At 47.8% G+C, this 11,333-nt stretch overlaps 1 protein-coding gene across 19 annotated transcripts in view; it reads right to left on the bottom strand.

Moving 5' to 3' along the window:
- The window catches only part of LOC137524117 (uncharacterized), a 515,954-nt gene that overhangs the window by 369,616 nt on the left and 135,005 nt on the right, over nt 1-11,333 (bottom strand). The window lies entirely within an intron of this gene.

Below are 11,333 nucleotides of genomic sequence, written 5' to 3'. Positions count from 1 at the left end.
CTGCTCTTGCTTTGAATCTGGACTTTTAAGTAGAGATGGCCCGAAAGGTTCTCCAGAGAACTTGTTTGCGCGAACTTAGCTGGTTCGAGTTCTCGGTGAACCGCGAACACTTAGCGAGTTTGACCCGCCCCCTATACTACATCATTGGGCTAAACTTTGACCCGCTACATCACAGTCAGCAGACACATGGCAGCCAATCAGCCTGCCCTCCCTCCTGGAGCCCCCCCCCCCCCTCCCCCCACTTATAAAAGGCAGCAGTGTTGGCAATGTTCTCACTCTTTGTGCTGCAGTATTAGTGAGAGAAGGGAGAGACATTAGAGAGATAGGGAAAGCGATAGTTAGGAGGTCTGTTAGCTTGCTCCTTGCTGATATTTGTTGATGAAAAGCACCACAAAACTGCTCTTTTGATAGCTAATGTTTTCTGGTGTTTTTTTTTTTTTTTTTGGTGTGTGTGCCACTGACACTGCATATACAGCCCTGTCTGTCGCAGCTGGCCCTTGCTAATTACTGTACTGTGCCAGGCCCAGCACATTCAGTGCATACCTTTCACTGCCTCTGTGTAACTGCACATTGTATTATTTATACCACCAGCAGTCAAGTCAAAAAAGTGTTCAGTACCTCACCTTTATCAAAATGAATGAGGCATGGATTCCGGAGGGCTACTGCCCGCCCAAAGACTAAGTCAGTCCCCACACACAGCATCTCTGCCTGCAGGCCACTTGACTGCCTTCTGTGCCACCACCAACAGGGTCCAGACCAGAACTCCAGGCAGCTAGCAGCGGGCGCTAACAAAAACAATGTTTTTTTTCTGGTGCGTGTACATGCCTGCCTAATTTTTCTGGCTGCACTGCGGCTGCAACAACAAAACAAAAGGCACGTACTGTACATGTGTCAATTCCCCTTCGTGATCGTTACCTTGCCGCGGTGAAGGGGCTTGCGTATCACAATGAAGCAATGACCGGCTATATGAGTGTGTTGGGGGGCACACCTGACCCAAGATAAGAAGGTCGTTGCTTCATTGTGGACAGTTGTTCTGTCATTGAGCTACCTCAGCCCGACCATATGGGCTTGAAAACCGCCATCGCCTGCACTCTCGCCATGTTGCGCACCAGTCCAGCACGGCCATCACTACACAAACAGCTGTTTGCGGTGCGTTACACAGTGAGTTTGGTCTATCAGTGTAAAGCAGTACACTACTTACACTACCTGCTGATCCATGTATACACACGCAAGATGTTTTCAAGCACTTTAGACCTCCAGTTTAGCAATGCAATGTGATTTATGCCTTTTAGGGATTATAACCCTGCTGTGCGGCAAATCCATATTTTTCCCCGGGACTTTTGGCGTGTATCCCACTTCGCCATGCCCCCCTCCAGGTGTTAACATCTTTGCCATCACTTTTGTGGCCAGAAACAGTGTTTGTAGTTTTTCAAGTTCGGCTGCCCATTGAAGTATATTGCAGTTTGAAAAGTTCGCAGGTTCGCAAACTTTTTCAGAAGTTCGAGTTTGAGGTTTGTGAACCGAAAATCGGAGGTTCGAGCCATCTCTACTTTTACGTAGACTGAGATAGGATAGATGTTCAGAGTAGATGGCAACCAGGCCAATTACATCCACTAGACCCAGACACCTGCCTAGATGCCTTGTGATTGATCCAACTCTGCATTGTGAAAGTAACTATGCAGACAGCGCACACATGACATCCACATTACTGGCTGCTCACATTTGTTTTGCTACTGAAGTGCACTTTGATAAGGTAAAGGTGCCAAAAATGAAACCAGTTTCCCCTACTGTGGGCTACAGTAATTAACACTTTAGCCAATTTTCTCATTTATTCTCTCACTGAAGGGAACTGATACATTATAGAGGTTTACTTTAAACTGAATACTTGCAAATACCTCCTGTCAGAACTAGGCAGTATTGCATTTAGCAATTTTTTGAAATATATTATTTTGAAAGGACATTTTAGCATTTCTTCTTTTTTTTTCCACCCCTTCAAAAAAGTGGTGTCAGATTTCCCTAATTTAAAGTCCTATGACCCAGTGTTTTGAATGTAAAGTATACCTGAATGTTCAGAGACGTGAAAGATTCACTGACTGGCCCAAAGTGTTGTATTGTGGAAGTGACTATGTACAGTAAACACACAACAACCCTATTACCAGAGATTAGCAATTATGTGCCCAATGAGTCCATCAGAGGTCGCACTAAGCCAATGAGCTGTAAGAATGTGGGCGATATTTAAGGAGGGTTTGGGAGGTTTGCAGTGAAAATAATAGTGAGCTACTTTTTCAGGGGAGCCTAAAGCCTCTTTCACATGTTTGGCTGAAGGTGGTGAATTCAGCACCTGTCAGCTACTCCTATTGGGGGTGTAACTGCAAAACATGCCACCCCATGAAAAATTTAATGGGGGCCCATTGTTCTCCCCAGGCTCTTGTAGCTGGGTGCTCCACTGGGCCAATTTTGGTGAGCACCTGGGTGACATTTGCTCATTTCTCTTATCCTCCTCCTATGGTGTAAGCAGAGGTGCATCGGCCCTGCATTCCCCCATTGCGCCCCACCCGGGCTACTTTTTCATGCCACCTGCTGGAAAAAAATCTGGGGAGAACACTGGGGCCTTACCTAAGAACCACCCCCTACCGGATGTTAACTACTTTACACCCCCACCACCCCCCCCCCCCCCCATTAACTTCTAGCAAGTGAGGCCACTTGCCAGAAGAAGATTGGTCTTCACAATCCCCTCTTCACATTTCCTCGCAGTTGGCTGATGGTGTAATGGTTAAGGGCTCTGCCTCTGACACAGGAGACCAGGGTTCGAATCTTGGCTCTGCCTGTTCAGTAAGCCAGCACTAATTCAGTAGGAGACCTTTGGCAAGTCTCCCTTACACTGCTACTGCCAATAGAGCGCACCCTAGTGGCTGATGCTCTGCTCTGGCGCTTTGAGTCCGCAAGGAGAAAAGCGCAATATAAATGTTATTTGTCTTGTCTTGTCCTCCTTCACAACAATGTTTGCCACCATTTTCTTAGTAAGAGTAGCCAGTGCAATAATTGCCACACCAGCAAATTTGCCGAGTATAATAACCCCTCCCCCCCCCCCCACACACACACAGTGAGTGTGGCCAGAATAAAGCAGAATAAAGCATGACTGCTCACCCTGCTGCCGCTCAATACCCCGGCAATGTTAAATACTAATCTCACTCTGAGTTGTAGTAGCAACTCATAGGGAGAAGTAATTTGGGGTGCGGCAATCGCCGGAAACCCAAATTACTCTTACGTGCCCGTGCAACATTGCATTACTGCTATCGTGGCGCCTAGTTTCAGGGCTTGGCGAGAATAAGTCCTCTTCCTCCTCCCATTATTAAAAGTGCCAGCATAACAAATACATCTCCCCCCTCCCCATTAAGTGTGGCCAGCTAGAGGACCCCCCCCCTTATTATTCACTGCAGAAACTTGATCACTAGGAATAGCTGGAGGGAGAGCGAATACGTAATAAAAGTGTGCCTGGAAATTTGGGAACCCAGGAAAATCGATAGTAGAATATCTGTGAAATTACCGATATTCTCCTATGAGGCCTGGGGCACACTATAAAGCGCAAAGCGCTATCGCGATCCCTAGAGATTTGTGGTAGCGCTTTGCAAGAGATTTTGGGAGCCACTTCCCTGCTCCTATACAATATATATACAATATACATATAATATATACTATATATACAAAATGCTGCATGTCCTGCGATTGTGATTTGCTTAATCACAGTCGCTCTAATGGAATCTGTCCCATCCATTTACATTGGCAGAGCGTTTAGGAAAATCGCTAGCGATTGAAAGCGATCCCTAAGGGCTCTTTCACACTAAGACGTTGCGTTTGACGCAAAGTTAAGGTCCTTACGCAGCGCATGTAGATTATGAAATTGGACGTTATTTTATACTACATTATGTGTCTCTTGGTGCACCGTTTTCGTCACATACTGATGGAACGAAAACGGTGCATGCGTTACATTTAAAAAAAAAAAATACTGAGCATGTGCAACACACATAACGCAGCAAATGTATTGCTAAACGCACAGCATGCAGCACTTTCTAAATATTGCTACACGCTACACACAACACAACGTGTGCTCTGTGAATGTCGCGCAGACTTTGCATTGCTGTGCATTAGTCTGCGTTGGAACATTTTCTAACGTGCGACTTTAACGTCGCACTGTGAAAGAGGCCTCAATGCTCAGAAAAATGCTCTAGTGGGTTCCAGCCTTTAAAGTGTAAAGAAGGATAGTAAAATATTGGTATTAAATACTGATATTTTACTATAGCTAAACCTATACTCAACTCTCACACAGAACCCTCGCCCCATTTTTAACCCTAACCATGCCCCTCCCATACAGACAACTTTTCTGACGCCTAACCCTAACCACCACCACTCCCCCCGCACAGACAAACATCCTGACGCCTAACCCTAACCACCACTCCCCCTGCACAGACACCCATCCTGACCCCTAACCAGCACTCCCCCCACACAGACATACATCCTGATGCCTAACCCTAACCACCACTCCCCCTGCACAGACACCCATCCTGACCCCTAACCAGCACTCCCCCCACACAGACATACATCCTGATGCCTAACCCTAACCACCACTCCCCCTGCACAGACACCCATCCTGACCCCTAACCAGCACTCCCCCCACACAGACATACATCCTGACGCCTAACCCTAACCAACACTCCCCCTGCACAGACACCCATCCTGACCCCTAACCAGCACTCCCCCCACACAGACATACATCCTGACGCCTAACCCTAACCACCACTCCCCCTGCACAGACACCCATCCTGACCCCTAACCAGCACTCCCCCCACACAGACATACATCCTGACGCCTAACCCTAACCACCACTCCCCCTGCACAGACACCCATCCTGACCCCTAACCAGCACTCCCCCCACACAGACATACATCCTGACGCCTAACCCTAACCACCACTCCCCCTGCACAGACACCCATCCTGACCCATAACCAGCACTCCCCCCACACAGACATACATCCTGATGCCTAACCCTAACCACCACTCCCCCTGCACAGACACCCATCCTGACCCCTAACCAGCACTCCCCCCACACAGACATACATCCTGATGCCTAACCCTAACCACCACTCCCCCTGCACAGACACCCATCCTGACCCCTAACCAGCACTCCCCCCACACAGACATACATCCTGACGCCTAACCCTAACCACCACTCCCCCTGCACAGACACCCATCCTGACCCCTAACCAGCACTCCCCCCACACAGACATACATCCTGACGCCTAACCCTAACCACCACTCCCCCTGCACAGACACCCATCCTGACCCCTAACCAGCACTCCCCCCACACAGACATACATCCTGATGCCTAACCCTAACCACCACTCCCCCTGCACAGACACCCATCCTGACCCCTAACCAGCACTCCCCCCACACAGACATACATCCTGACGCCTAACCCTAACCACCACTCCCCCTGCACAGACACCCATCCTGACCCCTAACCAGCACTCCCCCCACACAGACATACATCCTGACGCCTAACCCTAACCACCACTCCCCCTGCACAGACACCCATCCTGACCCCTAACCAGCACTCCCCCCACACAGACATACATCCTGACGCCTAACCCTAACCACCACTCCCCCTGCACAGACACCCATCCTGACCCCTAACCAGCACTCCGCCCACACTGACATACATCCTGACGCCTAACCCTAATCACCACTCCCTCCGCACACAGACACCCATCCTGACGCCTAACCCTAACCACCACTCCTCCCGCACAGACACCCATCCTGACACCTAACCTCAACTACCACTTCCCCCGCACAGACACACATACTTATGCCTAACCCTAACCACCAGTCCCCCCCACACAGACACCCATCCTGACACCTAACCCCAACCACCACTCCCCCTGCACAGCCACACATCCTGACACCTAACCCCAACCACCACTCCCCCTGCACAGCCACACATCCTGACACCTAACCCTAACCGCCACTCCCCCCGCACAGACACCCATCCTGACACCTAACCCCAACCACCACTCCCCCCATACAGACACCCATCCTGACACCTAACCCTAACCACCACTCCCCCCCCCCGCACAGACACCCATCCTGACACCTAACCCTAACCACCACTCCCCCCCGCACAGACACACATCCTGACACCTAACCCCAACTACCACTCACCCCGCACAGACACACATCCTGACACCTAACCCTAACCACGACTCCCCCCGCACAGACACCCATCCTGACACCTAACCCTAACCACCACTCCCCCCACACAGACACCCATCCTGACACCTAACCCCAACCACCACTCCCCCCACACAGACACCCATCCTGACACCTAACCCCAACCACCACTCCCCCCACACAGACACCCATCCTGACGCCTAACCCTAACCACCACTCCCCCCCCGCACAGACACCCATCCTGACACCTAACCCTAACCACCACTCCCCCCCGCACAGACACCCATCCTGACACCTAGCCCTAACCACCACTCCCCCCCGCACAGACACACATCCTGGCACCTAACCCTAACCACGACTCCCCCCGCACAGCCACACATCCTGACACCTAACCCCAACCACCACTCCCCCCGCACAGACACCCATCCTGACACCTAACCCTAACCACCACTCCCCCCACACAGACACCCATCCTGACGCCTAACCCTAACCACCACTCCCCCCCCCGCACAGACACCCATCCTGACACCTAACCCTAACCACCACTCCCCCCCGCACAGACACCCACCCTGACACCTAGCCCTAACCACCACCCCCCCCGCACAGACACACATCCTGACACCTAACCCCAACTACCACTCCCCCCGCACAGCCACACATCCTGACACCTAACCCCAACCACCACTCCCCCCGCACAGACACCCATCCTGACACCTAACCCCAACTACCACTCCCCCCGCACAGCCACACATCCTGCCACCTAACCCCAACTACCACTCCCCCCCGCACAGACACCCATCCTGACACCTAACCCTAACCACCACTCCCCCCCGCACAGACACCCATCCTGACACCTAACCCTAACCACCACTCCCCCCCCGCACAGACACCCATCCTGACACTTAACCCTAACCACCACTCCCCCCCGCACAAACACCCATCCTGACACCTAACCCTAACCACCACTCCCCCCCGCACAGACACCCATCCTGACACCTAACCCCAACTACCACTCCCCCCGCACAGCCACACATCCTGACACCTAACCCCAACCACCACCCCCCCCCCGCACAAACACCCATCCTGACACCTAACCCTAACCACCACTCCCCCCGCACAGACACCCATCCTGACACCTAACCCCAACCACCACTCCCCCCACACAGACACCCATCCTGACACCTAACCCTAACCACGACTCCCCCCGCACAGCCACACATCCTGATGCCTAACCCTAACCACCACTCCCCCCTATCCACAAAGCACCCTACCTGATGCCTAACCTTAACTAACACACTCATGTCTAACCTTAACCACCCACCCCACACACCTAACCTTAACCACCCCCCTTGCCAATCGTGTCCCCCCCCCCCCAAAAAAAATTGCAATTTTTGGGGGATTCCGCCATAGGTGCCTATTGAAATACCGGCATTGAGGGGTAAGGATGCATTTTTACATTTCAAAGGGGGTACAACTGTGTGACATCATTAAGCCTGCAGAATCATATATAAGTCTGTATGTGATTCAAAACTTCTTATTGTCCGGTTCTGATCCAGTTCTGTATAATGCTTTAAGAAGAAACTCAACGTTTGGAAAGCTTGCAATAAACCACGTACAGTTAATCATTAAAAGTATTACCAGAATCAACGTTTGTTGGTTTGATGTCTACATTTCTGCTCCTCAACTAACACCGGACCGCAATCCACTTGCAGCACTCCTCAATAAAGCTAATAAAGCTACAGTGGGATGCGAAAGTTTGAGCAATCTTGTTAATTGTCATGATTTTCCTGTATAAATCGTTGGTTGTTACCATAAAAAATGTCCGTTAAATATATTATATAGGAGACACACACAGTGATATTTGAGAAGTGAAATAAAGTTTATTGGATTTACAGAAAGTGTGCAATAATTATTTAAACAAAATTAGGCAGGAGCATAGCATAGCACCACAAAAAAACAAACTAAATCAATATTTAGTAGATCCTCCTTTTACAGAAATTACAGCCTCCTAACGCTTCCTGTAGGTTCCAATGAAAGTCTGGATTCTGGTTGAAGGTATTCTGGACCATTCCTCTTTACAAAACATCTCTAGTTCATTCAGGTTTGATGGCTTCCGAGCGTGGACAGCTCTCTTTAACTCACACCACAGATTTTCAATTATATTCAGGTCTGGGGACTGAGATGGCCATTCCAGAGTGTTGTACTTGTTCCTCTGCATGAATGCCTTAGTGGATTTTGAGCAGTGTTTAGGGTCGTTGTCTTGTTGAAAGATCCAGCCCCGGCGCAGCTTCAGCTTTGCTACTGATTCCTAGACATTGGTCTCCAGAATCTGCTGTTACTGAGAGGAATCCATGCGTCCCTCAACTTTGACAAGATTCCCAGTCCCTGCACTGGCCACATAGCCCCACAGCATGATGGAACTGCCACCACCACCATATTTTACTGTAGGTAGCAGGTGCTTTTCTTGAAATGCTGTGTTTTTCCTCCATGCATAACTCCCCTTCTTATGCCCAAATAACTCTATTTTAGATTCATCAGTCCACAGCACCTTATTCAAAAATAAAGCTGGCTTGTCCAAATGTGCTTTAGCATACCTCATGCAGCTCTGTTTGTGCTGTAGGTGGAGAAAAGGCTTCCTCTGCATGACTCTCGCATGCAGCATCTCTTTGTGTAAAGTGTGCCGAATGGTTGAACGATGCACAGCGACTCCATCTGCAGCAAGATGATGTTGTAGGTCCAGTGGCGTAGCAATAGGGGGTGCAGAGGTAGCGACCACATCCCTCAACCACAGTATTAGCTCTCTATTGGTCCTGTGCTCATAATAATCACTTTCTACAGATACTTTGAACAGTGGTAATCATTAACAAACTGTTCCCCATTCCCTTCTTGCACCTCTGACACTGTAGTTGTCTTTGGCAGGTTTTGGTGCACTGTATCAATTGTTATGTATAGAGTGCTTGGGGGCCCCCACTGTAAAACTCGCATCGGGGCCCACAGCTCCTTAGCTATGCCACTGTGTAGGTCTTTGGTGCTGGTCTGTGGGTTGACTCTGACTGTTCACACCATTCGTCGCTTCTGTTTATCCGAGATTTTTCTTGGTCGGTCACTTCGAGCCTTAACTTGAACCGAGCTTGTGGTCTTCCATTTCCTCCATATGTTCTTAACTGTGGACACAGACAGCTGAAATCTCTGAGACAGCTTTCTGTATCCTTCCCCTAAACCTGATGGTGAAACAATCTTTGTCTTCAGCTCATTTGAGAGTTGTTTTGAGACCCCCATGTTACTACTCTTCAGAGAAATTTAAATGAGTAGGAAAACTTACAATTGACTCCCTTAAATACTCTTTCTCATAATTGGAGTGACCTGTGTATGTAGGTCAGGGGTCACTGAACTTACCAAGCCAATTTGAGTTCCAATAATTAGTTCTAAGGGTTTTGGAATGAATAAAATGACAACAGTGCCCAAATTTATGCACCCGCCTAATTTTATTTAAACAATTATTGCGCACTTTCTGTAAATGCAATAATCTCCATTTCACTTCTCAAATATCACTGTGTGTGTCTCCTATATAATATATTTTAATGACATTTTTTATCATAACAACAAACGATTTATACAGGAAAATCATGACGATTAACAACTTTCGCATCCCACTGTATATTGGGATGCTGGCAGGCTGCAGTGAAGAGGTAACAAGAGGACCCAATGCCCCTGGAGCAGGTATTAATCTTCTGCTGTGCCGCTCTGCTATTGGATGGGGGAAGAGAGGCAGAACCCCTTAGCCGCTGGGCTTCCCGCCTTGGTGGGGGCTCTAGTTATGCTGTTCCCAAAATATTGTATCTTATAAATATTCCCTATTGTTTATTTATATTTAATAAACCTACAAAAAGAGATGAATATTTGCATATTTCTACTGACAATAAGGCTTTTTTGGCCCGAGAGAAAAAAAACTTAAACATTTGTTATGCTAGTTAAATTCCTAGGCTGTATCGTCACCATAAAAATCAAATTTCAACAGCAACTGATCTGAGTGTATTAAGTGATAAAGATGCTAAGCCAAGCCTGCATTCAAAACTTTCAAAACTATTTCTGCTGTTATGATTTGGAGTTATCACATACTTCAGGAGCACTGGCCCTTTAGTAGTCGTGCCAAAGAATTGCATGCTGGGGGTTCTTTTTATCTATAATCTATTCCTCCTCTTCCCCTTATTTCCCTGCCAGTTGCTTATCTGAAACCTAATCCCCTACTCACTTGTGTTTACAAGCAAGGCTGAGGCGACTCAGCGATTGGAGGAGACAAGAAAAAAAGTAAAGGGCAGAAATGACATCACGAGTTAGCCTAAACTGTGGGCAAAAGACATGGCCCCCACCAGGAACTGAATTCTCATAATTTACTATATAACATTTACTGAAATCAAAACGTGGACAGTATAATACATGTGTTATGTAAGTAGATCAAGTATTTATCTACTTATATATGTGTTTTTTTTCCCTGGCATAGTATGGCTGATCCTACTGCTTTAGGGACCAAATTTGCGATGATCATGATTAAGTGTTGAAAGATTAAAAAATATTGCAGACAGCATTATCCTTGATAAAACAGAGACAGGTTATTATGAAGCCAGCTACAGAGTTTGTAGTATAAGTATACTTTAAGTTTGTTTTGTTATGAAAAAAAGGTTAATAAATATTACATACTTATCTCACCGTTAGTTCCTCTCAGAAGCTCACAACTTGCTTCTATCAATTATTCCTTCCAGTTCTGACAAGATTTTGTCAGAATTGACTGTCAGTTATACAGTATATCAGTTGCTGTCCGTAACAACTGAAAGGAGAACTGATGAGCAAAGTAATGTCCATGTTTCCCTATGGCTCAAGTGGGCGATGTTACAGTTTAACAGTGTGTTATGGGGTAATGACCATTTTCAAAATGGAGGATGGAGAATTTGATTGATCCCAGTGGACAAACAGGACGCAGGAGAGGAGAAAGAGATTGATGAATAGACTACAGGAGAGGTAAGTATGACGTGTGCATGTATTTTGACTTTTAATTTTCAGTTCAGGTTTGCTTTAAAGAGACACTGAAGTGAAAAAAAAAATGATGATAT

Source organism: Hyperolius riggenbachi, chromosome 7, assembly GCF_040937935.1.
Source record: "Hyperolius riggenbachi isolate aHypRig1 chromosome 7, aHypRig1.pri, whole genome shotgun sequence".
NCBI lineage: Eukaryota > Metazoa > Chordata > Amphibia > Anura > Hyperoliidae > Hyperolius > Hyperolius riggenbachi.
Note: the sequence above shows the minus strand (reverse complement) of the source record. Positions and strands in the feature narration are given on the sequence as shown.